We start from the raw sequence: 26,734 nt of genomic DNA on the forward strand, positions 1-26,734 counted from the left end.
CCAGCAGTCAACACCGACGAGGGACCACCCGACCGGAGTGGTAACTAAGGTGTATTGCCTGCGCTAACTTTTTCTTTTTTCCCTACATGATGGCTAATATTAACTTATTTTCCATTAATGTCAGGAGCATCAAGGACAAGTTCAGACGTCAGACTATTTATGCCTTCCTTACTTCCCAGTTGTGTGATGTTTATATGTTGCAGGAATGTTCCCTTCCCTCCTCTAGGTCCTTCAAACATCTGGCCAGGGAGTGGTCCCACGGTCCATCCTACTGGTCCGGTGGGGGTGACTGCAAGTCTGCGGGGGTCGCAATTCTGATCGGGGGGGGCGCATTCACGCTTGAGTCCGTCCAGGAGCTCATCTGCGGCAGGGCTCTTGTTGTAGATGGCAACTGGGCGGGAGAACCTGTCAGGTTCATCAACGTGTATGCGTCCCCACTGAAGAATGAGCGTTTGGAGCTTTTCCAGACCCTGCGGCTTCAGCTTGCCACCACCAGGACCTTAGTGATGGCCGGGGATTTCAACTGCCCCATCGAGGAGGACGGTCGTAGTTCTGGCACATCTGCCAAGTTGGACATCACGTCCAAGCTGCTCATCGAGATGGTAACCGAGGCCTCTCTTCAGGACGTGGTGGGCTCCATGGGGAGAGGCTCCACGAACTATTCGTGGAGCCGACCCGATGGCTCACTCCGCTCCAGGATTGACTTTGTGTTCACCTCTCGGGCAGTCAGGCAGAGTAGGCACTCGATGGTCTCCTGCTTCTTCTCCGACCACAGAGCCATTCACTTACAAGGTGTCCTCGGCGACGGTTTTCCGTCCGGCCCCGGCTCCTGGAAGCTGAATTGTGCTCTGCTGGCTCAGGATGAAGTCGTGGAGGAGCTGAGAGCAGCCTACGCAATGTGGCAGTCCTACAAGGGTAGCTTCCAAACAGTCTCTGATTGGTGGGAATATGTTAAACTTGAGTTTCGCTGTTTCTTTCAGGCCAAGGGTCGACAACAGGAGTGTGAGAAGAGGAGGGACTTCAGAGGGCTGCAGCGCGAGCTGCGGTCGCTGCAGGACCTTCTTCACTGCGGCTGGGACGTGAGGGAGGAGCTGGAGGAGACCAAGAAGAGCCTGAAAAGGCACTTTGAGGAGGAGTCCAAGCGAATCATCTTCCGTTCCAAAGTGGAGAATCTGGAGAAGGGTGAGAAATGTAACTCATTCTTTTTCAGGAAACTTCATGCCGGTCACACGCCCCTGAACGAGCTGCGAGACGAGAGCGGAAACATGCGACGTGGGAAGGAGGACGTGATGAGGGTCGTCAGCGACTTCTACAGCGAACTCTACTCCCACAAGACTACCGACCCCGACGCTGCTGATAAGTTCCTGTCAGGTATCACTAACCATCTTGATCCTGCAGGCACGGCAGCCTTGGACAAACCTCTGATGGTGGGCGAATTGCTCTCTGCCGCTAAATCCTTTAGGACCGGCAGGACCCCGGGCAGTGATGGTCTTCCAGCGGAGCTCTATGTAGCGCTGGGAGACCTCATCTGTCCGGACCTGTTGGACCTGTACGAGGAGATGGTGGTGGAGGGTAGAATGCCTCCATCTTTGAGGGAAGGAATGGTCACGATCCTGTACAAGCGGAAGGGAGAGAGGTGCGACCTGAGGAATTGGCGTCCCATCACTCTGCTCAACGTGGACTACAAGATCCTGACCAAGACGATGGCGACACGACTTAAGACGGTCATCGGACGGATCATCCACCCGGACCAGACCTGCGGCATCCCTGGACGTCGCATCGCAGACAGCCTCGCTCTCGTGCGGGACACGGTCGAGTACATCAAGGTCCGCCGCGCACACGCGGCCCTGGTCTCCTTGGATCAGGAGAAGGCCTTCGACCGGGTTTCCCACGAGTTCATGGGCCGAGCTCTGCACCGGTTAGGTTTGGGTAACATGTTTTGTTCGTATGTCCGTCTGATGTATTTTGATATCCACAGCTCGGTGTTGGTGAACGGCTGGAAGACTGACCCCTTCCCTGTCCTCTCTGGGGTCAGACAAGGCTGCCCTCTATCACCTCTTCTTTTTGTTTGTGTTATAGAACTCTTCGCAGAGGCTATCCGGCAGAATGGAGAGATCAGAGGGATCACCGCACCGGGTCCGGGACGACACGAGGTCAAGTGCTCGCTCTACATGGACGACGTCACCGTCTTCTGCGCTGATCGTGGTTCAGTCGACGCCCTCGTCCAGACGTGTGAGAGGTTCGGCCGGGCTTCAGGGGCCAAAGTCAACTGCAGGAAGTCGGAAGCCATGCTCTTCGGGGATTGGCAGCCGGCCTCCTCCGCCCCCTTCCCCTTCAACATTCAACCGGATTTCCTCAAGGTGCTGGGAGTCTGGTTCGGGAAGGAAGGAGCGGCCCTCAAGTCCTGGCAAGAACGCTTGGCCAAGGTGAAGCAACGGATCGGACTCTGGAGCCTCAGACACCTCACTTGTGAGGGTAAGGCACTCGTCCTGCGTAATGAGGTCCTGCCCGTCTTGCAGTACACGGCGCAGGCCTGGCCCCCACACGTCACTGTGTGCAGGGCCATTACCAGGACAGTGTTTCACTTTGTCTGGGGATCCAAGATGGACAGAGTCAGGCGGGCCGTCATGTACAAGGAGCCTCGCAAGGGTGGGAAGGGCGTTCCAGATATCCCCACCCTCCTGCGATCCTCTTTTGTGTGTGATTGTGTCCGCCGGACTTTGCAAGTCAAGAATGGCTCCGCGGGCAGGTCCATGTCTCGCTTCTTCCTGCTTCCTCTTTGGAGGCGACTCGGCTGGGACAAGTGGGACAGCTCCTTCCCCTACAACTGGACGACGCCATGGTTCTACGGAGACGTCGTTCGATTTGTGGGGGAGCATCAACTGGAGGGACTCAAGCCCGACTTGTGGAAGCCCAAAACTATCCACAAGCTAATCAGAGCCAAGGATGACGTGGAGAACATCACAGGACTTCACCAGGACACGCTGGAGACTGTGTGGACAAATGTGTCGTCTGACAGGCTGACCAACGGGCACAAGGACTTGTCGTGGATGGCGATTCAGGGTGGACTGCCCGTCCGGTCATTCATGCATGCCCGGAACCTGTGCAAGACCCGGTACTGCCCAAGGTGCCCCTTCGTGGAGGAAACATCTTTGCACACTTTTTGGGACTGCGGATTTGCACAGCGCCTATTGACTGCACTTGAGGACGACCTGAGGAACTCTGTCCCCAGGGCGAGCCTATCGCACCATTCTGTGCTTTACGGACTCTTCCCTGGGGTTCATACCGTCGGAGCCATCCAGGAGGCTTGGCACCTTATGAACTGCTTCAAGGATGCCGTTTGGGTCGCCAGGAACCGGCTCATCTTGAGGAGGGAGAGGATGTCCATCCAGGACTGCCGCAGGCTGATCCACAGCCTGCTCAGAGACTATTCCATCATGGACGGTCCGGAGGACGAGGACGAGGACTAAACCCCTCCTCCCCCTCTCCCCTTATGTGTCTTGTCTTTCAATAAAGCTTCGGGCCTGTGATTTTCCCCTCCCCATCCCCTTTTTCCCAATCCCCATCCCTTATCATGGTTCGTCGTACTGTATTGATTGACATGCTTTTTCTTTCAGATTGAGTGTTTTGTGTAGCATAGGGGTGTGATGTGTCTAGTTAGTGCGTCGTATCCTCATGCTATGTAAATATGATGTAGAATTCTGTGTGTACTGGGCTGCGGCACTGTACACTGTCTGTTAACTTATTTTTTGTGCTAATAAAAGATATATTCAATCAAAAAATCTGTTCTTATCAGTTTAATATCTGATACGTCCCCTATCTGGGGACCATATATTAAATGGATTTTTAGAACAGGGAGATGGAAAAAGAGCTTGCTCTGTCCACTCCACGCATTGACCTGGTATTGCAGTATCTCCAGGACCGGTGCACCCCTTCTTTAATGCAGTTTCTAAAATCAGAAAGAATTGAATTCAATGTTTTTTGTTCATTTTGCTTGTTTGTCGGATTTTGGGATGGACTCTTTGGCTTTGCTTTTCTTCTCCTCATTGGATTTTTCATGTTCAAAGTTGCAGAAGCCAGATTACAAGCTCATTTTGGTTCAACTTCAGCAACTGTGCATTGCATTGCCATGTAATGTGATGCAATGCTATCTTTCTAGCTCTCCCTTTTTACTTCCTTTTGGATAAACAGACATATTAGGCAAGCATTTTGGAGCTTTCACCTAAATAACTACAGGTGGTGAGATAAGCTGCACAATATAATTGACCTTTCAGTATATTGTTGCACACACACCATCTATTTAGCAAATGCCCTTGTTATCAACAGCAGCCTTTTAAACTCACCTGAGCTAACAGGTATGTGCGCTGGTTACTCTGCTGCGCTTAAAATTTCTTTTTTGGTTTGCTACAATGCCTTTTCTGAAACGTTGTCTCCTTCTGCTGGAACACTGACTTCTTTCATTTAATGCCTGCAGACTATAAAAGAGAACCAACCCAAAAAGTTTGGTTGATTAGTCTGTGGCATTCTGTTAAACTGTTGCTTATGGCGGTCTCTGTGAGCTTCTCAGCGACATTCAGCCAGCCAGGTATCCTGCCTGCAGTAGATGGAATGTGGCAATGGAACGCTGGCTGCGCGTGTCATAATAGGCTCTGAGCCTTTATATACCTGTGCACAGCAGCAGCCACCTTCAGTCTGCTGCTGGACAGCCAGCAGCAGCAGCAGCAGGAGAGGTATGTAATCAGGAGCCCTCCTGCTAAGGGTAGACAGCTGCTCGTTCCACCCCACCCCCCGCCTTAATTGGTTCTCCTCCCTTCCAACGGTGTTGAGGCGGGTGGGAACAGCAGGGGGTGAAGGTGCTGTGTTTAAAGAGGTGGAGTTATGCAGATCTAAAACGCGTGGATTGCAGCAGCAGCAAGCCGAAAAGTGCAGGCATGTAAGGGATCTAGAGGTTGACAACATGTCTTCTTAACGGGAGTCCAGGAGCTCATCTCCACAAATGGACTTTTCAGGATCCTTGGGTGGCTCCGTAGTTTGAAACCAATTCTGGTTATCGCTTCTCGGCCTTTTGGCTAAGATCAAGTGTAGTATCTGTTCTTATCAGTTTAATATCTGATACGTCCCCTATCTGGGGACCATATATTAAATGGATTTTTAGAACAGGGAGATGGAAAAAGAGCTTGCTCTGTCCACTCCACGCATTGACCTGGTATTGCAGTATCTCCAGGACCGGTGCACCCCTTCTTTAATGCAGCTTCTAAAATCAGAAAGAATTGAATTCAATGTTTTTTGTTCATTTTGCTTGTTTGTCGGATTTTGGGATGGACTCTTTGGCTTTGCTTTTCTTCTCCTCATTGGATTTTTCATGTTCAAAGTTGCAGAAGCCAGATTACAAGCTCATTTTGGTTCAACTTCAGCAACTGTGCATTGCATTGCCATGTAATGTGATGCAATGCTATCTTTCTAGCTCTCCCTTTTTACTTCCTTTTGGATAAACAGACATATTAGGCAAGCATTTTGGAGCTTTCACCTAAATAACTACAGGTGGTGAGATAAGCTGCACAATATAATTGACCTTTCAGTATATTGTTGCACACACACCATCTATTTAGCAAATGCCCTTGTTATCAACAGCAGCCTTTTAAACTCACCTGAGCTAACAGGTATGTGCGCTGGTTACTCTGCTGCGCTTAAAATTTCTTTTTTGGTTTGCTACAATGCCTTTTCTGAAACGTTGTCTCCTTCTGCTGGAACACTGACTTCTTTCATTTAATGCCTGCAGACTATAAAAGAGAACCAACCCAAAAAGTTTGGTTGATTAGTCTGTGGCATTCTGTTAAACTGTTGCTTATGGCGGTCTCTGTGAGCTTCTCAGCGACATTCAGCCAGCCAGGTATCCTGCCTGCAGTAGATGGAATGTGGCAATGGAACGCTGGCTGCGCGTGTCATAATAGGCTCTGAGCCTTTATATACCTGTGCACAGCAGCAGCCACCTTCAGTCTGCTGCTGGACAGCCAGCAGCAGCAGCAGCAGGAGAGGTATGTAATCAGGAGCCCTCCTGCTAAGGGTAGACAGCTGCTCGTTCCACCCCACCCCCCGCCTTAATTGGTTCTCCTCCCTTCCAACGGTGTTGAGGCGGGTGGGAACAGCAGGGGGTGAAGGTGCTGTGTTTAAAGAGGTGGAGTTATGCAGATCTAAAACGCGTGGATTGCAGCAGCAGCAAGCCGAAAAGTGCAGGCATGTAAGGGATCTAGAGGTTGACAACATGTCTTCTTAACGGGAGTCCAGGAGCTCATCTCCACAAATGGACTTTTCAGGATCCTTGGGTGGCTCCGTAGTTTGAAACCAATTCTGGTTATCGCTTCTCGGCCTTTTGGCTAAGATCAAGTGTAGTATCTGTTCTTATCAGTTTAATATCTGATACGTCCCCTATCTGGGGACCATATATTAAATGGATTTTTAGAACAGGGAGATGGAAAAAGAGCTTGCTCTGTCCACTCCACGCATTGACCTGGTATTGCAGTATCTCCAGGACCGGTGCACCCCTTCTTTAATGCAGTTTCTAAAATCAGAAAGAATTGAATTCAATGTTTTTTGTTCATTTTGCTTGTTTGTCGGATTTTGGGATGGACTCTTTGGCTTTGCTTTTCTTCTCCTCATTGGATTTTTCATGTTCAAAGTTGCAGAAGCCAGATTACAAGCTCATTTTGGTTCAACTTCAGCAACTGTGCATTGCATTGCCATGTAATGTGATGCAATGCTATCTTTCTAGCTCTCCCTTTTTACTTCCTTTTGGATAAACAGACATATTAGGCAAGCATTTTGGAGCTTTCACCTAAATAACTACAGGTGGTGAGATAAGCTGCACAATATAATTGACCTTTCAGTATATTGTTGCACACACACCATCTATTTAGCAAATGCCCTTGTTATCAACAGCAGCCTTTTAAACTCACCTGAGCTAACAGGTATGTGCGCTGGTTACTCTGCTGCGCTTAAAATTTCTTTTTTGGTTTGCTACAATGCCTTTTCTGAAACGTTGTCTCCTTCTGCTGGAACACTGACTTCTTTCATTTAATGCCTGCAGACTATAAAAGAGAACCCAACCCAAAAAGTTTGGTTGATTAGTCTGTGGCATTCTGTTAAACTGTTGCTTATGGCGGTCTCTGTGAGCTTCTCAGCGACATTCAGCCAGCCAGGTATCCTGCCTGCAGTAGATGGAATGTGGCAATGGAACGCTGGCTGCGCGTGTCATAATAGGCTCTGAGCCTTTATATACCTGTGCACAGCAGCAGCCACCTTCAGTCTGCTGCTGGACAGCCAGCAGCAGCAGCAGCAGGAGAGGTATGTAATCAGGAGCCCTCCTGCTAAGGGTAGACAGCTGCTCGTTCCACCCCACCCCCCGCCTTAATTGGTTCTCCTCCCTTCCAACGGTGTTGAGGCGGGTGGGAACAGCAGGGGGTGAAGGTGCTGTGTTTAAAGAGGTGGAGTTATGCAGATCTAAAACGCGTGGATTGCAGCAGCAGCAAGCCGAAAAGTGCAGGCATGTAAGGGATCTAGAGGTTGACAACATGTCTTCTTAACGGGAGTCCAGGAGCTCATCTCCACAAATGGACTTTTCAGGATCCTTGGGTGGCTCCGTAGTTTGAAACCAATTCTGGTTATCGCTTCTCGGCCTTTTGGCTAAGATCAAGTGTAGTATCTGTTCTTTTAAAAACACAAGAGCTACGATCTACACTTGACGAGAGCGATCGAACTCGGAAGGAGAAGAGCTTCGGAGCCCAGCTGACATCGGAGAACGAAGGCGGATATCGGTGGGAGGAAGAAGCTCTAAAGAATCCAGAAGAAGACGAAGACTCGGAGAAGAATCGGGCTGTCCTGTGGAATCTTCGAGGAAGAAAATCATCGAGACAAAGACCTTTCGGGGAAATTGTCCAGAACACGACGGGAGAAGAATCTGCATAGCTCCACCCATTCCGGGAAGAGTTCCAGATCCAGCTCCAAGAAGTAACTGCAGGAGGAAAGCCATGGCAAGCGCTGCGAGGAAGGCCAAAAAGAAGAGCCTGGAGCTGGGGACAGCCAGGAGGGCCCAGCCAGGAGCCGATTCTGACCCCAAGGACTCTGCCTCCACGACTGGCCAGCAGAAGGGACCCCAGAAGCCCCGCCACGAAGCTCCAGCCCTGGAGCCATGGATGCGGCAGACGGTGGCCCTGAAGCTGAAGGAAGTGGATGGGAGGGTGCCGGACATGTCCTCGGACGTGTTCTGCCAGAAGATGATGCTGGATCGAGGCTTCTCCAGGTCGGACACCCTCAGCATCCAGACCTTCTTGACGGGGATCTTCTTCGTCACCTTCGCCACTGTGAACACCTGCAGGAGGTTCTGGGAAATGGTAAGCGCAAAAGGACCGGATAATTCTTTCTCTGCCTTTACAGGTAGCTGCCCTATCCAGAGGGATGAAAGGAGGATCACGGTCTCCATGCGCAACCCGCACACCCCAGGCCAAGACATCTGTACCTTCCTGAGACGCTTCTGTTTGGTTGTGAAGGAACCCTCTCACATCCTGAATGGACTCGGCTTCTGGACAGGTAAGTGGTCGGTGACCGTTAGACTTCACAGGGACCTGGCGTACTCAGACGGACTTCGGCACCTGCCCCCGACATTCTCCCTGGGCAACTCCTACGGCCTCATCTATTACCCGGACATGCCGCGGAACTGCAGGAGATGCGGCAAGAACGGCCACGAGATGAAGGACTGCAAGGAGGATGCCTGCAGGATTTGTCGAGTGACGGGACACAGCTCGAAGGACTGCCCGAAGAAGACGTCCTGCAACCTGTGTGGGCTGGCGGCTCATCTGTACAAGGATTGCCCCAGGCGTGAGAGATCCTGGGCATCGGTGGTTGCGACGACCCCAGCTACGGAGGACAAGGCCCCGACGACCAGGCCTGTGAAGGTCAAGGACGCGACGACCAAGGCCCCAGCGGCCAAGGCCGAGACGACCAAGGCCAAAGCGGTCAAGGAGTCGGTGGCCAAAGCCCCAGCGACGGTCCCAGCAGCTCCGAAGCAGAAGAAAAAGTCAAAGGAGGGTAAGAGTTCTGTCACCCCTCTCTCGATCCCTCCCCCTGCCACCCCCGTCCAATCCCCCCCCACCCCGGCCACCCCTGCTGAGGATTCCACTTCCTCTTCCTCCTTCCCCTACTCCTCAGCAGGTGTCCTTTCCCCTGCCCCGGCAGCCACTCTCCCTCCCCAGACCATGGTAGCGGTGGAATTAACCTTTCCTCCACCCGCCGCTATCTATTCCGAGGAGGATTTTCCCCTTCTTGTCTCCCCAGTTCCAACCCGGGGAAAGAGGAAGGTGGAGGACAGCCCTGCTACTGAATCCTCCAAAAAGAAGATTCTGGATTTCGTAGGCGAAAAGGAGGATACCCTCCCTGAGCCAGAAGAGATGGAGCACATGGTTGAGACCCTGGTGGCCGAGCCAGAAGAGGAGGAACTGGTGGTCGCCGAGATCGAGGCCGCGCTGCTTGACCAGATGGAGGAAGAGGGCCTGCTGGTGATCCCGTCACCAGCAGTCAACACCGACGAGGGACCACCCGACCGGAGTGGTAACTAAGGTGTATTGCCTGCGCTAACTTTTTCTTTTTTCCCTACATGATGGCTAATATTAACTTATTTTCCATTAATGTCAGGAGCATCAAGGACAAGTTCAGACGTCAGACTATTTATGCCTTCCTTACTTCCCAGTTGTGTGATGTTTATATGTTGCAGGAATGTTCCCTTCCCTCCTCTAGGTCCTTCAAACATCTGGCCAGGGAGTGGTCCCACGGTCCATCCTACTGGTCCGGTGGGGGTGACTGCAAGTCTGCGGGGGTCGCAATTCTGATCAGGGGGGGCGCATTCACGCTTGAGTCCGTCCAGGAGCTCATCTGCGGCAGGGCTCTTGTTGTAGATGGCAACTGGGCGGGAGAACCTGTCAGGTTCATCAACGTGTATGCGTCCCCACTGAAGAATGAGCGTTTGGAGCTTTTCCAGACCCTGCGGCTTCAGCTTGCCACCACCAGGACCTTAGTGATGGCCGGGGATTTCAACTGCCCCATCGAGGAGGACGGTCGTAGTTCTGGCACATCTGCCAAGTTGGACATCACGTCCAAGCTGCTCATCGAGATGGTAACCGAGGCCTCTCTTCAGGACGTGGTGGGCTCCATGGGGAGAGGCTCCACGAACTATTCGTGGAGCCGACCCGATGGCTCACTCCGCTCCAGGATTGACTTTGTGTTCACCTCTCGGGCAGTCAGGCAGAGTAGGCACTCGATGGTCTCCTGCTTCTTCTCCGACCACAGAGCCATTCACTTACAAGGTGTCCTCGGCGACGGTTTTCCGTCCGGCCCCGGCTCCTGGAAGCTGAATTGTGCTCTGCTGGCTCAGGATGAAGTCGTGGAGGAGCTGAGAGCAGCCTACGCAATGTGGCAGTCCTACAAGGGTAGCTTCCAAACAGTCTCTGATTGGTGGGAATATGTTAAACTTGAGTTTCGCTGTTTCTTTCAGGCCAAGGGTCGACAACAGGCGTGTGAGAAGAGGAGGGACTTCAGAGGGCTGCAGCGCGAGCTGCGGTCGCTGCAGGACCTTCTTCACTGCGGCTGGGACGTGAGGGAGGAGCTGGAGGAGACCAAGAAGAGCCTGAAAAGGCACTTTGAGGAGGAGTCCAAGCGAATCATCTTCCGTTCCAAAGTGGAGAATCTGGAGAAGGGTGAGAAATGTAACTCATTCTTTTTCAGGAAACTTCATGCCGGTCACACGCCCCTGAACGAGCTGCGAGACGAGAGCGGAAACATGCGACGTGGGAAGGAGGACGTGATGAGGGTCGTCAGCGACTTCTACAGCGAACTCTACTCCCACAAGACTACCGACCCCGACGCTGCTGATAAGTTCCTGTCAGGTATCACTAACCATCTTGATCCTGCAGGCACGGCAGCCTTGGACAAACCTCTGATGGTGGGCGAATTGCTCTCTGCCGCTAAATCCTTTAGGACCGGCAGGACCCCGGGCAGTGATGGTCTTCCAGCGGAGCTCTATGTAGCGCTGGGAGACCTCATCTGTCCGGACCTGTTGGACCTGTACGAGGAGATGGTGGTGGAGGGTAGAATGCCTCCATCTTTGAGGGAAGGAATGGTCACGATCCTGTACAAGCGGAAGGGAGAGAGGTGCGACCTGAGGAATTGGCGTCCCATCACTCTGCTCAACGTGGACTACAAGATCCTGGCCAAGACGATGGCGACACGACTTAAGACGGTCATCGGACGGATCATCCACCCGGACCAGACCTGCGGCATCCCTGGACGTCGCATCGCAGACAGCCTCGCTCTCGTGCGGGACACGGTCGAGTACATCAAGGTCCGCCGCGCACACGCGGCCCTGGTCTCCTTGGATCAGGAGAAGGCCTTCGACCGGGTTTCCCACGAGTTCATGGGCCGAGCTCTGCACCGGTTAGGTTTGGGTAACATGTTTTGTTCGTATGTCCGTCTGATGTATTTTGATATCCACAGCTCGGTGTTGGTGAACGGCTGGAAGACTGACCCCTTCCCTGTCCTCTCTGGGGTCAGACAAGGCTGCCCTCTATCACCTCTTCTTTTTGTTTGTGTTATAGAACTCTTCGCAGAGGCTATCCGGCAGAATGGAGAGATCAGAGGGATCACCGCACCGGGTCCGGGACGACACGAGGTCAAGTGCTCGCTCTACATGGACGACGTCACCGTCTTCTGCGCTGATCGTGGTTCAGTCGACGCCCTCGTCCAGACGTGTGAGAGGTTCGGCCGGGCTTCAGGGGCCAAAGTCAACTGCAGGAAGTCGGAAGCCATGCTCTTCGGGGATTGGCAGCCGGCCTCCTCCGCCCCCTTCCCCTTCAACATTCAACCGGATTTCCTCAAGGTGCTGGGAGTCTGGTTCGGGAAGGAAGGAGCGGCCCTCAAGTCCTGGCAAGAACGCTTGGCCAAGGTGAAGCAACGGATCGGACTCTGGAGCCTCAGACACCTCACTTGTGAGGGTAAGGCACTCATCCTGCGTAATGAGGTCCTGCCCATCTTGCAGTACACGGCGCAGGCCTGGCCCCCACACGTCACTGTGTGCAGGGCCATTACCAGGACAGTGTTTCACTTTGTCTGGGGATCCAAGATGGACAGAGTCAGGCGGGCCGTCATGTACAAGGAGCCTCGCAAGGGTGGGAAGGGCGTTCCAGATATCCCCACCCTCCTGCGATCCTCTTTTGTGTGTGATTGTGTCCGCCGGACTTTGCAAGTCAAGAATGGCTCCGCGGGCAGGTCCATGTCTCGCTTCTTCCTGCTTCCTCTTTGGAGGCGACTCGGCTGGGACAAGTGGGACAGCTCCTTCCCCTACAACTGGACGACGCCATGGTTCTACGGAGACGTCGTTCGATTTGTGGGGGAGCATCAACTGGAGGGACTCAAGCCCGACTTGTGGAAGCCCAAAACTATCCACAAGCTAATCAGAGCCAAGGATGACGTGGAGAACATCACAGGACTTCACCAGGACACGCTGGAGACTGTGTGGACAAATGTGTCGTCTGACAGGCTGACCAACGGGCACAAGGACTTGTCGTGGATGGCGATTCAGGGCGGACTGCCCGTCCGGTCATTCATGCATGCCCGGAACCTGTGCAAGACCCGGTACTGCCCAAGGTGCCCCTTCGTGGAGGAAACATCTTTGCACACTTTTTGGGACTGCGGATTTGCACAGCGCCTATTGACTGCACTTGAGGACGACCTGAGGAACTCTGTCCCCAGGGCGAGCCTATCGCACCATTCTGTGCTTTACGGACTCTTCCCTGGGGTTCATACCGTCGGAGCCATCCAGGAGGCTTGGCGCCTTATGAACTGCTTCAAGGATGCCGTTTGGGTCGCCAGGAACCGGCTCATCTTGAGGAGGGAGAGGATGTCCATCCAGGACTGCCGCAGGCTGATCCACAGCCTGCTCAGAGACTATTCCATCATGGACGGTCCGGAGGACGAGGACGAGGACTAAACCCCTCCTCCCCCTCTCCCCTTATGTGTCTTGTCTTTCAATAAAGCTTCGGGCCTGTGATTTTCCCCTCCCCATCCCCTTTTTCCCAATCCCCATCCCTTATCACGGTTCGTCGTACTGTATTGATTGACATGCTTTTTCTTTCAGATTGAGTGTTTTGTGTAGCATAGGGGTGTGATGTGTCTAGTTAGTGCGTCGTATCCTCATGCTATGTAAATATGATGTAGAATTCTGTGTGTACTGGGCTGCGGCACTGTACACTGTCTGTTAACTTATTTTTTGTGCTAATAAAAGATATATTCAATCAAAAAAATCTGTTCTTATCAGTTTAATATCTGATACGTCCCCTATCTGGGGACCATATATTAAATGGATTTTTAGAACAGGGAGATGGAAAAAGAGCTTGCTCTGTCCACTCCACGCATTGACCTGGTATTGCAGTATCTCCAGGACCGGTGCACCCCTTCTTTAATGCAGTTTCTAAAATCAGAAAGAATTGAATTCAATGTTTTTTGTTCATTTTGCTTGTTTGTCAGATTTTGGGATGGACTCTTTGGCTTTGCTTTTCTTCTCCTCATTGGATTTTTCATGTTCAAAGTTGCAGAAGCCAGATTACAAGCTCATTTTGGTTCAACTTCAGCAACTGTGCATTGCATTGCCATGTAATGTGATGCAATGCTATCTTTCTAGCTCTCCCTTTTTACTTCCTTTTGGATAAACAGACATATTAGGCAAGCATTTTGGAGCTTTCACCTAAATAACTACAGGTGGTGAGATAAGCTGCACAATATAATTGACCTTTCAGTATATTGTTGCACACACACCATCTATTTAGCAAATGCCCTTGTTATCAACAGCAGCCTTTTAAACTCACTTGAGCTAACAGGTATGTGCGGTGGTTACTCTGCTGCGCTTAAAATTTCTTTTTTGGTTTGCTACAATGCCTTTTCTGAAACGTTGTCTCCTTCTGCTGGAACACTGACTTCTTTCATTTAATGCCTGCAGACTTTAAAAGAGAACCCAACAAAAAAAAGTTTGGTTGATTAGTCTGTGGCATTCTGTTAAACTGTTGCTTATGGCGGTCTCTGTGAGCTTCTCAGCGACATTCAGCCAGCCAGGTATCCTGCCTGCAGTAGATGGAATGTGGCAATGGAACACTGGCTGCGCGTGTCATAATAGGCTCTGAGCCTTTATATACCTGTGCACAGCAGCAGCCACCTTCAGTCTGCTGCTGGACAGCCAGCAGCAGCAGCAGCAGGAGAGGTATGTAATCAGGAGCCCTCCTGCTAAGGGTAGACAGCTGCTTGTTCCACCCCACCCCCCGCCTTAATTGGTTCTCCTCCCTTCCAACGGTGTTGAGGCGGGTGGGAACAGCAGGGGGTGAAGGTGCTGTGTTTAAAGAGGTGGAGTTATGCAGATCTAAAACGCGTGGATTGCAGCAGCAGCAAGCCGAAAAGTGCAGGCATGTAAGGGATCTAGAGGTTGACAACATGTCTTCTTAACGGGAGTCCAGGAGCTCATCTCCACAAATGGACTTTTCAGGATCCTTGGGTGGCTCCGTAGTTTGAAACCAATTCTGGTTATCGCTTCTCGGCCTTTTGGCTAAGATCAAGTGTAGTATCTGTTCTTATCAGTTTAATATCTGATACGTCCCCTATCTGGGGACCATATATTAAATGGATTTTTAGAACAGGGAGATGGAAAAAGAGCTTGCTCTGTCCACTCCACGCATTGACCTGGTATTGCAGTATCTCCAGGACCGGTGCACCCCTTCTTTAATGCAGTTTCTAAAATCAGAAAGAATTGAATTCAATGTTTTTTGTTCATTTTGCTTGTTTGTCGGATTTTGGGATGGACTCTTTGGCTTTGCTTTTCTTCTCCTCATTGGATTTTTCATGTTCAAAGTTGCAGAAGCCAGATTACAAGCTCATTTTGGTTCAACTTCAGCAACTGTGCATTGCATTGCCATGTAATGTGATGCAATGCTATCTTTCTAGCTCTCCCTTTTTACTTCCTTTTGGATAAACAGACATATTAGGCAAGCATTTTGGAGCTTTCACCTAAATAACTACAGGTGGTGAGATAAGCTGCACAATATAATTGACCTTTCAGTATATTGTTGCACACACACCATCTATTTAGCAAATGCCCTTGTTATCAACAGCAGCCTTTTAAACTCACCTGAGCTAACAGGTATGTGCGCTGGTTACTCTGCTGCGCTTACAATTTCTTTTTTGGTTTGCTACAATGCCTTTTCTGAAACGTTGTCTCCTTCTGCTGGAACACTGACTTCTTTCATTTAATGCCTGCAGACTATAAAAGAGAACCCAACCCAAAAAGTTTGGTTGATTAGTCTGTGGCATTCTGTTAAACTGTTGCTTATGGCGGTCTCTGTGAGCTTCTCAGCGACATTCAGCCAGCCAGGTATCCTGCCTGCAGTAGATGGAATGTGGCAATGGAACGCTGGCTGCGCATGTCATAATAGGCTCTGAGCCTTTATATACCTGTGCACAGCAGCAGCCACCTTCAGTCTGCTGCTGGACAGCCAGCAGCAGCAGCAGCAGGAGAGGTATGTAATCAGGAGCCCTCCTGCTAAGGGTAGACAGCTGCTCGTTCCACCCCAGCCCCCGCCTTAATTGGTTCTCCTCCCTTCCAACGGTGTTGAGGCGGGTGGGAACAGCAGGGGGTGAAGGTGCTGTGTTTAAAGAGGTGGAGTTATGCAGATCTAAAACGCGTGGATTGCAGCAGCAGCAAGCCGAAAAGTGCAGGCATGTAAGGGATCTAGAGGTTGACAACATGTCTTCTTAACGGGAGTCCAGGAGCTCATCTCCACAAATGGACTTTTCAGGATCCTTGGGTGGCTCCGTAGTTTGAAACCAATTCTGGTTATCGCTTCTCGGCCTTTTGGCTAAGATCAAGTGTAGTATCTGTTCTTATCAGTTTAATATCTGATACGTCCCCTATCTGGGGACCATATATTAAATGGATTTTTAGAACAGGGAGATGGAAAAAGAGCTTGCTCTGTCCACTCCACGCATTGACCTGGTATTGCAGTATCTCCAGGACCGGTGCACCCCTTTTTTAATGCAGTTTCTAAAATCAGAAAGAATTGAATTCAATGTTTTTTGTTCATTTTGCTTGTTTGTCGGATTTTGGGATGGACTCTTTGGCTTTGCTTTTCTTCTCCTCATTGGATTTTTCATGTTCAAAGTTGCAGAAGCCAGATTACAAGCTCATTTTGGTTCAACTTCAGCAACTGTGCATTGCATTGCCATGTAATGTGATGCAATGCTATCTTTCTAGCTCTCCCTTTTTACTTCCTTTTGGATAAACAGACATATTAGGCAAGCATTTTGGAGCTTTCACCTAAATAACTACAGGTGGTGAGATAAGCTGCACAATATAATTGACCTTTCAGTATATTGTTGCACACACACCATCTATTTAGCAAATGCCCTTGTTATCAACAGCAGCCTTTTAAACTCACCTGAGCTAACAGGTATGTGCGCTGGTTACTCTGCTGCGCTTAAAATTTCTTTTTTGGTTTGCTACAATGCCTTTTCTGAAACGTTGTCTCCTTCTGCTGGAACACTGACTTCTTTCATTTAATGCCTGCAGACTATAAAAGAGAACCCAACCCAAAAAGTTTGGTTGATTAGTCTGTGGCATTCTGTTAAACTGTTGCTTATGGCGGTCTCTGTGAGCTTCTCAGCGACATTCAGCCAGCCAGGTATCCTGCCTGCAGTAGATGGAATGTGGCAATGGAACGCTGGCTGCGCGTGTCATAATAGGCTCTGAGCCTTTATATACCTGTGCACAGCAGCAGCCACCTTCAGTCTGCTGCTGGACAGCCAGCAGCAGCAGCAGCAGGAGAGGTATGTAATCAGGAGCCCTCCTGCTAAGGGTAGACAGCTGCTCGTTCCACCCCACCCCCCGCCTTAATTGGTTCTCCTCCCTTCCAACGGTGTTGAGGCGGGTGGGAACAGCAGGGGGTGAAGGTGCTGTGTTTAAAGAGGTGGAGTTATGCAGATCTAAAACGCGTGGATTGCAGCAGCAGCAAGCCGAAAAGTGCAGGCATGTAAGGGATCTAGAGGTTGACAACATGTCTTCTTAACGGGAGTCCAGGAGCTCATCTCCACAAATGGACTTTTCAGGATCCTTGGGTGGCTCCGTAGTTTGAAACCAATTCTGGTTATCGCTTCTCGGCCTTTTGGCTAAGATCAAGTGTAGTATCTGTTCTTATCAGTTTAATATCTGATACGTCCCCTATCTGGGGACCATATATTAAATGGATTTTTAGAACAGGGAGATGGAAAAAGAGCTTGCTCTGTCCACTCCACGCATTGACCTGGTATTGCAGTATCTCCAGGACCGGTGCACCCCTTCTTTAATGCAGTTTCTAAAATCAGAAAGAATTGAATTCAATGTTTTTTGTTCATTTTGCTTGTTTGTCGGATTTTGGGATGGACTCTTTGGCTTTGCTTTTCTTCTCCTCATTGGATTTTTCATGTTCAAAGTTGCAGAAGCCAGATTACAAGCTCATTTTGGTTCAACTTCAGCAACTGTGCATTGCATTGCCATGTAATGTGATGCAATGCTATCTTTCTAGCTCTCCCTTTTTACTTCCTTTTGGATAAACAGACATATTAGGCAAGCATTTTGGAGCTTTCACCTAAATAACTACAGGTGGTGAGATAAGCTGCACAATATAATTGACCTTTCAGTATATTGTTGCACACACACCATCTATTTAGCAAATGCCCTTGTTATCAACAGCAGCCTTTTAAACTCACCTGAGCTAACAGGTATGTGCGCTGGTTACTCTGCTGCGCTTAAAATTTCTTTTTTGGTTTGCTACAATGCCTTTTCTGAAACGTTGTCTCCTTCTGCTGGAACACTGACTTCTTTCATTTAATGCCTGCAGACTATAAAAGAGAACCCAACCCAAAAAGTTTGGTTGATTAGTCTGTGGCATTCTGTTAAACTGTTGCTTATGGCGGTCTCTGTGAGCTTCTCAGCGACATTCAGCCAGCCAGGTATCCTGCCTGCAGTAGATGGAATGTGGCAATGGAACGCTGGCTGCGCGTGTCATAATAGGCTCTGAGCCTTTATATACCTGTGCACAGCAGCAGCCACCTTCAGTCTGCTGCTGGACAGCCAGCAGCAGCAGCAGCAGGAGAGGTATGTAATCAGGAGCCCTCCTGCTAAGGGTAGACAGCTGCTCGTTCCACCCCACCCCCCGCCTTAATTGGTTCTCCTCCCTTCCAACGGTGTTGAGGCGGGTGGGAACAGCAGGGGGTGAAGGTGCTGTGTTTAAAGAGGTGGAGTTATGCAGATCTAAAACGCGTGGATTGCAGCAGCAGCAAGCCGAAAAGTGCAGGCATGTAAGGGATCTAGAGGTTGACAACATGTCTTCTTAACGGGAGTCCAGGAGCTCATCTCCACAAATGGACTTTTCAGGATCCTTGGGTGGCTCCGTAGTTTGAAACCAATTCTGGTTATCGCTTCTCGGCCTTTTGGCTAAGATCAAGTGTAGTATCTGTTCTTATCAGTTTAATATCTGATACGTCCCCTATCTGGGGACCATATATTAAATGGATTTTTAGAACAGGGAGATGGAAAAAGAGCTTGCTCTGTCCACTCCACGCATTGACCTGGTATTGCAGTATCTCCAGGACCGGTGCACCCCTTCTTTAATGCAGTTTCTAAAATCAGAAAGAATTGAATTCAATGTTTTTTGTTCATTTTGCTTGTTTGTCGGATTTTGGGATGGACTCTTTGGCTTTGCTTTTCTTCTCCTCATTGGATTTTTCATGTTCAAAGTTGCAGAAGCCAGATTACAAGCTCATTTTGGTTCAACTTCAGCAACTGTGCATTGCATTGCCATGTAATGTGATGCAATGCTATCTTTCTAGCTCTCCCTTTTTACTTCCTTTTGGATAAACAGACATATTAGGCAAGCATTTTGGAGCTTTCACCTAAATAACTACAGGTGGTGAGATAAGCTGCACAATATAATTGAGCTTTCAGTATATTGTTGCACACACACCATCTATTTAGCAAATGCCCTTGTTATCAACAGCAGCCTTTTAAACTCACCTGAGCTAACAGGTATGTGCGCTGGTTACTCTGCTGCGCTTAAAATTTCTTTTTTGGTTTGCTACAATGCCTTTTCTGAAACGTCTCCTTCTGCTGGAACACTGACTTCTTTCATTTAATGCCTGCAGACTATAAAAGAGAACCCAACCCAAAAAGTTTGGTTGATTAGTCTGTGGCATTCTGTTAAACTGTTGCTTATGGCGGTCTCTGTGAGCTTCTCAGCGACATTCAGCCAGCCAGGTATCCTGCCTGCAGTAGATGGAATGTGGCAATGGAACGCTGGCTGCGCGTGTCATAATAGGCTCTGAGCCTTTATATACCTGTGCACAGCAGCAGCCACCTTCAGTCTGCTGCTGGACAGCCAGCAGCAGCAGCAGCAGGAGAGGTATGTAATCAGGAGCCCTCCTGCTAAGGGTAGACAGCTGCTCGTTCCACCCCACCCCCCGCCTTAATTGGTTCTCCTCCCTTCCAATGGTGTTGAGGCGGGTGGGAACAGCAGGGGGTGAAGGTGCTGTGTTTAAAGAGGTGGAGTTATGCAGATCTAAAACGCGTGGATTGCAGCAGCAGCAAGCCGAAAAGTGCAGGCATGTAAGGGATCTAGAGGTTGACAACATGTCTTCTTAACGGGAGTCCAGGAGCTCATCTCCACAAATGGACTTTTCAGGATCCTTGGGTGGCTCCGTAGTTTGAAACCAATTCTGGTTATCGCTTCTCGGCCTTTTGGCTAAGATCAAGTGTAGTATCTGTTCTTATCAGTTTAATATCTGATACGTCCCCTATCTGGGGACCATATATTAAATGGATTTTTAGAACAGGGAGATGGAAAAAGAGCTTGCTCTGTCCACTCCACGCATTGACCTGGTATTGCAGTATCTCCAGGACCGGTGCACCCCTTCTTTAATGCAGTTTCTAAAATCAGAAAGAATTGAATTCAATGTTTTTTGTTCATTTTGCTTGTTTGTCGGATTTTGGGATGGACTCTTTGGCTTTGCTTTTCTTCTCCTCATTGGATTTTTCATGTTCAAAGTTGCAGAAGCCAGATTACAAGCTCATTTTGGTTCAACTTCAGCAACTGTGCATTGCATTGCCATGTAATGTGATGCAATGCTATCTTTCTAGCTCTCCCTTTTTACTTCCTTTTGGATAAACAGACATATTAGGCAAGCATTTTGGAGCTTTCACCTAAATAACTACAGGTGGTGAGATAAGCTGCACAATATAATTGACCTTTCAGTATATTGTTGCACACACACCATCTATTTAGCAAATGCCCTTGTTATCAACAGCAGCCTTTTAAACTCACCTGAGCTAACAGGTATGTGTGCTGGTTACTCTGCTGCGCTTAAAATTTCTTTTTTGGTTTGCTACAATGCCTTTTCTGAAACGTTGTCTCCTTCTGCTGGAACACTGACTTCTTTCATTTAATGCCTGCAGACTATAAAAGAGAACCCAACCCAAAAAGTTTGGTTGATTAGTCTGTGGCATTCTGTTAAACTGTTGCTTATGGCGGTCTCTGTGAGCTTCTCAGCGACATTCAGCCAGCCAGGTATCCTGCCTGCAGTAGATGGAATGTGGCAATGGAACGCTGGCTGCGCGTGTCATAATAGGCTCTGAGCCTTTATATACCTGTGCACAGCAGCAGCCACCTTCAGTCTGCTGCTGGACAGCCAGCAGCAGCAGCAGGAGAGGTATGTAATCAGGAGCCCTCCTGCTAAGGGTAGACAGCTGCTCGTTCCACCCCACCCCCCGCCTTAATTGGTTCTCCTCCCTTCCAACGGTGTTGAGGCGGGTGGGAACAGCAGGGGGTGAAGGTGCTGTGTTTAAAGAGGTGGAGTTATGCAGATCTAAAACGCGTGGATTGCAGCAGCAGCAAGCCGAAAAGTGCAGGCATGTAAGGGATCTAGAGGTTGACAACATGTCTTCTTAACGGGAGTCCAGGAGCTCATCTCCACAAATGGACTTTTCAGGATCCTTGGGTGGCTCCGTAGTTTGAAACCAATTCTGGTTATCGCTTCTCGGCCTTTTGGCTAAGATCAAGAGTAGTATCTGTTCTTATCAGTTTAATATCTGATACGTCCCCTATCTGGGGACCATATATTAAATGGATTTTTAGAACAGGGAGATGGAAAAAGAGCTTGCTCTGTCCACTCCACGCATTGACCTGGTATTGCAGTATCTCCAGGACCGGTGCACCCCTTCTTTAATGCAGTTTCTAAAATCAGAAAGAATTGAATTCAATGTTTTTTGTTCATTTTGCTTGTTTGTCGGATTTTGGGATGGACTCTTTGGCTTTGCTTTTCTTCTCCTCATTGGATTTTTCATGTTCAAAGTTGCAGAAGCCAGATTACAAGCTCATTTTGGTTCAACTTCAGCAACTGTGCATTGCATTGCCATGTAATGTGATGCAATGCTATCTTTCTAGCTCTCCCTTTTTACTTCCTTTTGGATAAACAGACATATTAGGCAAGCATTTTGGAGCTTTCACCTAAATAACTACAGGTGGTGAGATAAGCTGCACAATATAATTGACCTTTCAGTATATTGTTGCACACACACCATCTATTTAGCAAATGCCCTTGTTATCAACAGCAGCCTTTTAAACTCACCTGAGCTAACAGGTATGTGCGCTGGTTACTCTGCTGCGCTTAAAATTTCTTTTTTGGTTTGCTACAATGCCTTTTCTGAAACGTTGTCTCCTTCTGCTGGAACACTGACTTCTTTCATTTAATGCCTGCAGACTATAAAAGAGAACCCAACCCAAAAAGTTTGGTTGATTAGTCTGTGGCATTCTGTTAAACTGTTGCTTATGGCGGTCTCTGTGAGCTTCTCAGCGACATTCAGCCAGCCAGGTATCCTGCCTGCAGTAGATGGAATGTGGCAATGGAACGCTGGCTGCGCGTGTCATAATAGGCTCTGAGCCTTTATATACCTGTGCACAGCAGCAGCCACCTTCAGTCTGCTGCTGGACAGCCAGCAGCAGCAGCAGCAGGAGAGGTATGTAATCAGGAGCCCTCCTGCTAAGGGTAGACAGCTGCTCGTTCCACCCCACCCCCCGCCTTAATTGGTTCTCCTCCCTTCCAACGGTGTTGAGGCGGGTGGGAACAGCAGGGGGTGAAGGTGCTGTGTTTAAAGAGGTGGAGTTATGCAGATCTAAAACGCGTGGATTGCAGCAGCAGCAAGCCGAAAAGTGCAGGCATGTAAGGGATCTAGAGGTTGACAACATGTCTTCTTAACGGGAGTCCAGGAGCTCATCTCCACAAATGGACTTTTCAGGATCCTTGGGTGGCTCCGTAGTTTGAAACCAATTCTGGTTATCGCTTCTCGGCCTTTTGGCTAAGATCAAGTGTAGTATCTGTTCTTATCAGTTTAATATCTGATACGTCCCCTATCTGGGGACCATATATTAAATGGATTTTTAGAACAGGGAGATGGAAAAAGAGCTTGCTCTGTCCACTCCACGCATTGACCTGGTATTGCAGTATCTCCAGGACCGGTGCACCCCTTCTTTAATGCAGTTTCTAAAATCAGAAAGAATTGAATTCAATGTTTTTTGTTCATTTTGCTTGTTTGTCGGATTTTGGGATGGACTCTTTGGCTTTGCTTTTCTTCTCCTCATTGGATTTTTCATGTTCAAAGTTGCAGAAGCCAGATTACAAGCTCATTTTGGTTCAACTTCAGCAACTGTGCATTGCATTGCCATGTAATGTGATGCAATGCTATCTTTCTAGCTCTCCCTTTTTACTTCCTTTTGGATAAACAGACATATTAGGCAAGCATTTTGGAGCTTTCACCTAAATAACTACAGGTGGTGAGATAAGCTGCACAATATAATTGACCTTTCAGTATATTGTTGCACACACACCATCTATTTAGCAAATGCCCTTGTTATCAACAGCAGCCTTTTAAACTCACCTGAGCTAACAGGTATGTGCGCTGGTTACTCTGCTGCGCTTAAAATTTCTTTTTTGGTTTGCTACAATGCCTTTTCTGAAACGTTGTCTCCTTCTGCTGGAACACTGACTTCTTTCATTTAATGCCTGCAGACTATAAAAGAGAACCCAACCCAAAAAGTTTGGTTGATTAGTCTGTGGCATTCTGTTAAACTGTTGCTTATGGCGGTCTCTGTGAGCTTCTCAGCGACATTCAGCCAGCCAGGTATCCTGCCTGCAGTAGATGGAATGTGGCAATGGAACGCTGGCTGCGCGTGTCATAATAGGCTCTGAGCCTTTATATACCTGTGCACAGCAGCAGCCACCTTCAGTCTGCTGCTGGACAGCCACCAGCAGCAGCAGCAGGAGAGGTATGTAATCAGGAGCCCTCCTGCTAAGGGTAGACAGCTGCTCGTTCCACCCCACCCCCCGCCTTAATTGGTTCTCCTCCCTTCCAACGGTGTTGAGGCGGGTGGGAACAGCAGGGGGTGAAGGTGCTGTGTTTAAAGAGGTGGAGTTATGCAGATCTAAAACGCGTGGATTGCAGCAGCAGCAAGCCGAAAAGTGCAGGCATGTAAGGGATCTAGAGGTTGACAACATGTCTTCTTAACGGGAGTCCAGGAGCTCATCTCCACAAATGGACTTTTCAGGATCCTTGGGTGGCTCCGTAGTTTGAAACCAATTCTGGTTATCGCTTCTCGGCCTTTTGGCTAAGATCAAGTGTAGTATCTGTTCTTATCAGTTTAATATCTGATACGTCCCCTATCTGGGGACCATATATTAAATGGATTTTTAGAACAGGGAGATGGAAAAAGAGCTTGCTCTGTCCACTCCACGCATTGACCTGGTATTGCAGTATCTCCAGGACCGGTGCACCCCTTCTTTAATGCAGTTTCTAAAATCAGAAAGAATTGAATTCAATGTTTTTTGTTCATTTTGCTTGTTTGTCGGATTTTGGGATGGACTCTTTGGCTTTGCTTTTCTTCTCCTCATTGGATTTTTCATGTTCAAAATTGCAGAAGCCAGATTACAAGCTCATTTTGGTTCAACTTCAGCAACTGTGCATTGCATTGCCATGTAATGTGATGCAATGCTATCTTTCTAGCTCTCCCTTTTTACTTCCTTTTGGATAAACAGACATATTAGGCAAGCATTTTGGAGCTTTCACCTAAATAACTACAGGTGGTGAGATAAGCTGCACAATATAATTGACCTTTCAGTATATTGTTGCACACACACCATCTATTTAGCAAATGCCCTTGTTATCAACAGCAGCCTTTTAAACTCACCTGAGCTAACAGGTATGTGTGCTGGTTACTCTGCTGCGCTTAAAATTTCTTTTTTGGTTTGCTACAATGCCTTTTCTGAAACGTTGTCTCCTTCTGCTGGAACACTGACTTTTTTCATTTAATGCCTGCAGACTATAAAAGAGAACCCAACCCAAAAAGTTTGGTTGATTAGTCTGTGGCATTCTGTTAAACTGTTGCTTATGGCGGTCTCTGTGAGCTTCTCAGCGACATTCAGCCAGCCAGGTATCCTGCCTGCAGTAGATGGAATGTGGCAATGGAACGCTGGCTGCGCGTGTCATAATAGGCTCTGAGCCTTTATATACCTGTGCACAGCAGCAGCCACCTTCAGTCTGCTGCTGGACAGCCAGCAGCAGCAGCAGCAGGAGAGGTATGTAATCAGGAGCCCTCCTGCTAAGGGTAGACAGCTGCTCGTTCCACCCCACCCCCCGCCTTAATTGGTTCTCCTCCCTTCCAACGGTGTTGAGGCGGGTGGGAACAGCAGGGGGTGAAGGTGCTGTGTTTAAAGAGGTGGAGTTATGCAGATCTAAAACGCGTGGATTGCAGCAGCAGCAAGCCGAAAAGTGCAGGCATGTAAGGGATCTAGAGGTTGACAACATGTCTTCTTAACGGGAGTCCAGGAGCTCATCTCCACAAATGGACTTTTCAGGATCCTTGGGTGGCTCCGTAGTTTGAAACCAATTCTGGTTATCGCTTCTCGGCCTTTTGGCTAAGATCAAGTGTAGTATCTGTTCTTATCAGTTTAATATCTGATACGTCCCCTATCTGGGGACCATATATTAAATGGATTTTTAGAACAGGGAGATGGAAAAAGAGCTTGCTCTGTCCACTCCACGCATTGACCTGGTATTGCAGTATCTCCAGGACCGGTGCACCCCTTCTTTAATGCAGTTTCTAAAATCAGAAAGAATTGAATTCAATGTTTTTTGTTCATTTTGCTTGTTTGTCGGATTTTGGGATGGACTCTTTGACTTTGCTTTTCTTCTCCTCATTGGATTTTTCATGTTCAAAGTTGCAGAAGCCAGATTACAAGCTCATTTTGGTTCAACTTCAGCAACTGTGCATTGCATTGCCATGTAATGTGATGCAATGCTATCTTTCTAGCTCTCCCTTTTTACTTCCTTTTGGATAAACAGACATATTAGGCAAGCATTTTGGAGCTTTCACCTAAATAACTACAGGTGGTGAGATAAGCTGCACAATATAATTGACCTTTCAGTATATTGTTGCACACACACCATCTATTTAGCAAATGCCCTTGTTATCAACAGCAGCCTTTTAAACTCACCTGAGCTAACAGGTATGTGCGCTGGTTACTCTGCTGCGCTTAAAATTTCTTTTTTGGTTTGCTACAATGCCTTTTCTGAAACGTTGTCTCCTTCTGCTGGAACACTGACTTCTTTCATTTAATGCCTGCAGACTATAAAAGAGAACCCAACCCAAAAAGTTTGGTTGATTAGTCTGTGGCATTCTGTTAAACTGTTGCTTATGGCGGTCTCTGTGAGCTTCTCAGCGACATTCAGCCAGCCAGGTATCCTGCCTGCAGTAGATGGAATGTGGCAATGGAACGCTGGCTGCGCGTGTCATAATAGGCTCTGAGCCTTTATATACCTGTGCACAGCAGCAGCCACCTTCAGTCTGCTGCTGGACAGCCAGCAGCAGCAGCAGCAGGAGAGGTATGTAATCAGGAGCCCTCCTGCTAAGGGTAGACAGCTGCTCGTTCCACCCCACCCCCCGCCTTAATTGGTTCTCCTCCCTTCCAACGGTGTTGAGGCGGGTGGGAACAGCAGGGGGTGAAGGTGCTGTGTTTAAAGAGGTGGAGTTATGCAGATCTAAAACGCGTGGATTGCAGCAGCAGCAAGCCGAAAAGTGCAGGCATGTAAGGGATCTAGAGGTTGACAACATGTCTTCTTAACGGGAGTCCAGGAGCTCATCTCCACAAATGGACTTTTCAGGATCCTTGGGTGGCTCCGTAGTTTGAAACCAATTCTGGTTATCGCTTCTCGGCCTTTTGGCTAAGATCAAGTGTAGTATCTGTTCTTATCAGTTTAATATCTGATACGTCCCCTATCTGGGGACCATATATTAAATGGATTTTTAGAACAGGGAGATGGAAAAAGAGCTTGCTCTGTCCACTCCACGCATTGACCTGGTATTGCAGTATCTCCAGGACCGGTGCACCCCTTCTTTAATGCAGTTTCTAAAATCAGAAAGAATTGAATTCAATGTTTTTTGTTCATTTTGCTTGTTTGTCGGATTTTGGGATGGACTCTTTGGCTTTGCTTTTCTTCTCCTCATTGGATTTTTCATGTTCAAAGTTGCAGAAGCCAGATTACAAGCTCATTTTGGTTCAACTTCAGCAACTGTGC

General features: G+C 48.7%; 14 non-coding genes and 1 pseudogene across 14 annotated transcripts; all 15 read left to right on the forward strand.

Annotated features, from left to right (window-relative positions):
* Nucleotides 1-3,742: 3,742 nt before the first annotated feature.
* Nucleotides 3,743-3,935, forward strand: LOC141183286 (U2 spliceosomal RNA). Its single transcript, XR_012258277.1, has one exon. It is a non-coding gene; the product is annotated as a U2 spliceosomal RNA (small nuclear RNA).
* Nucleotides 3,936-5,049: 1,114 nt separating this feature from the next.
* Nucleotides 5,050-5,240, forward strand: LOC141183851 (U2 spliceosomal RNA). The gene has a single exon (XR_012258664.1). It is a non-coding gene; the product is annotated as a U2 spliceosomal RNA (small nuclear RNA).
* Nucleotides 5,241-6,354: 1,114 nt separating this feature from the next.
* On the forward strand, nt 6,355-6,545 carry LOC141183852 (U2 spliceosomal RNA). Its single transcript, XR_012258665.1, has one exon. It is a non-coding gene; the product is annotated as a U2 spliceosomal RNA (small nuclear RNA).
* A 1,115-nt stretch (nt 6,546-7,660) lies between these two features.
* Nucleotides 7,661-7,738, forward strand: LOC141183480 (U2 spliceosomal RNA; annotated as a pseudogene).
* Nucleotides 7,739-13,302: 5,564 nt separating this feature from the next.
* LOC141183292 (U2 spliceosomal RNA) lies at nt 13,303-13,496 on the forward strand. The gene has a single exon (XR_012258283.1). It is a non-coding gene; the product is annotated as a U2 spliceosomal RNA (small nuclear RNA).
* A 1,116-nt stretch (nt 13,497-14,612) lies between these two features.
* Nucleotides 14,613-14,803, forward strand: LOC141183853 (U2 spliceosomal RNA). Its single transcript, XR_012258666.1, has one exon. It is a non-coding gene; the product is annotated as a U2 spliceosomal RNA (small nuclear RNA).
* A 1,115-nt stretch (nt 14,804-15,918) lies between these two features.
* Nucleotides 15,919-16,109, forward strand: LOC141183854 (U2 spliceosomal RNA). The gene has a single exon (XR_012258667.1). It is a non-coding gene; the product is annotated as a U2 spliceosomal RNA (small nuclear RNA).
* A 1,115-nt stretch (nt 16,110-17,224) lies between these two features.
* Nucleotides 17,225-17,415, forward strand: LOC141183855 (U2 spliceosomal RNA). The gene has a single exon (XR_012258668.1). It is a non-coding gene; the product is annotated as a U2 spliceosomal RNA (small nuclear RNA).
* A 1,115-nt stretch (nt 17,416-18,530) lies between these two features.
* On the forward strand, nt 18,531-18,721 carry LOC141183857 (U2 spliceosomal RNA). The gene has a single exon (XR_012258670.1). It is a non-coding gene; the product is annotated as a U2 spliceosomal RNA (small nuclear RNA).
* Nucleotides 18,722-19,833: 1,112 nt separating this feature from the next.
* On the forward strand, nt 19,834-20,024 carry LOC141183858 (U2 spliceosomal RNA). The gene has a single exon (XR_012258671.1). It is a non-coding gene; the product is annotated as a U2 spliceosomal RNA (small nuclear RNA).
* A 1,112-nt stretch (nt 20,025-21,136) lies between these two features.
* On the forward strand, nt 21,137-21,327 carry LOC141183204 (U2 spliceosomal RNA). The gene has a single exon (XR_012258204.1). It is a non-coding gene; the product is annotated as a U2 spliceosomal RNA (small nuclear RNA).
* Nucleotides 21,328-22,442: 1,115 nt separating this feature from the next.
* Nucleotides 22,443-22,633, forward strand: LOC141183860 (U2 spliceosomal RNA). Its single transcript, XR_012258672.1, has one exon. It is a non-coding gene; the product is annotated as a U2 spliceosomal RNA (small nuclear RNA).
* A 1,115-nt stretch (nt 22,634-23,748) lies between these two features.
* Nucleotides 23,749-23,939, forward strand: LOC141183861 (U2 spliceosomal RNA). Its single transcript, XR_012258673.1, has one exon. It is a non-coding gene; the product is annotated as a U2 spliceosomal RNA (small nuclear RNA).
* A 1,115-nt stretch (nt 23,940-25,054) lies between these two features.
* Nucleotides 25,055-25,245, forward strand: LOC141183862 (U2 spliceosomal RNA). The gene has a single exon (XR_012258674.1). It is a non-coding gene; the product is annotated as a U2 spliceosomal RNA (small nuclear RNA).
* Nucleotides 25,246-26,360: 1,115 nt separating this feature from the next.
* Nucleotides 26,361-26,551, forward strand: LOC141183863 (U2 spliceosomal RNA). The gene has a single exon (XR_012258675.1). It is a non-coding gene; the product is annotated as a U2 spliceosomal RNA (small nuclear RNA).
* Nucleotides 26,552-26,734: the final 183 nt, after the last annotated feature.

Source organism: Phyllobates terribilis, unplaced genomic scaffold, assembly GCF_046119375.1.
Source record: "Phyllobates terribilis strain yellow unplaced genomic scaffold, ASM4611937v1 Scaffold_38__1_contigs__length_12584779, whole genome shotgun sequence".
In the NCBI taxonomy this organism is placed as follows: Eukaryota; Metazoa; Chordata; class Amphibia; order Anura; family Dendrobatidae; genus Phyllobates; species Phyllobates terribilis.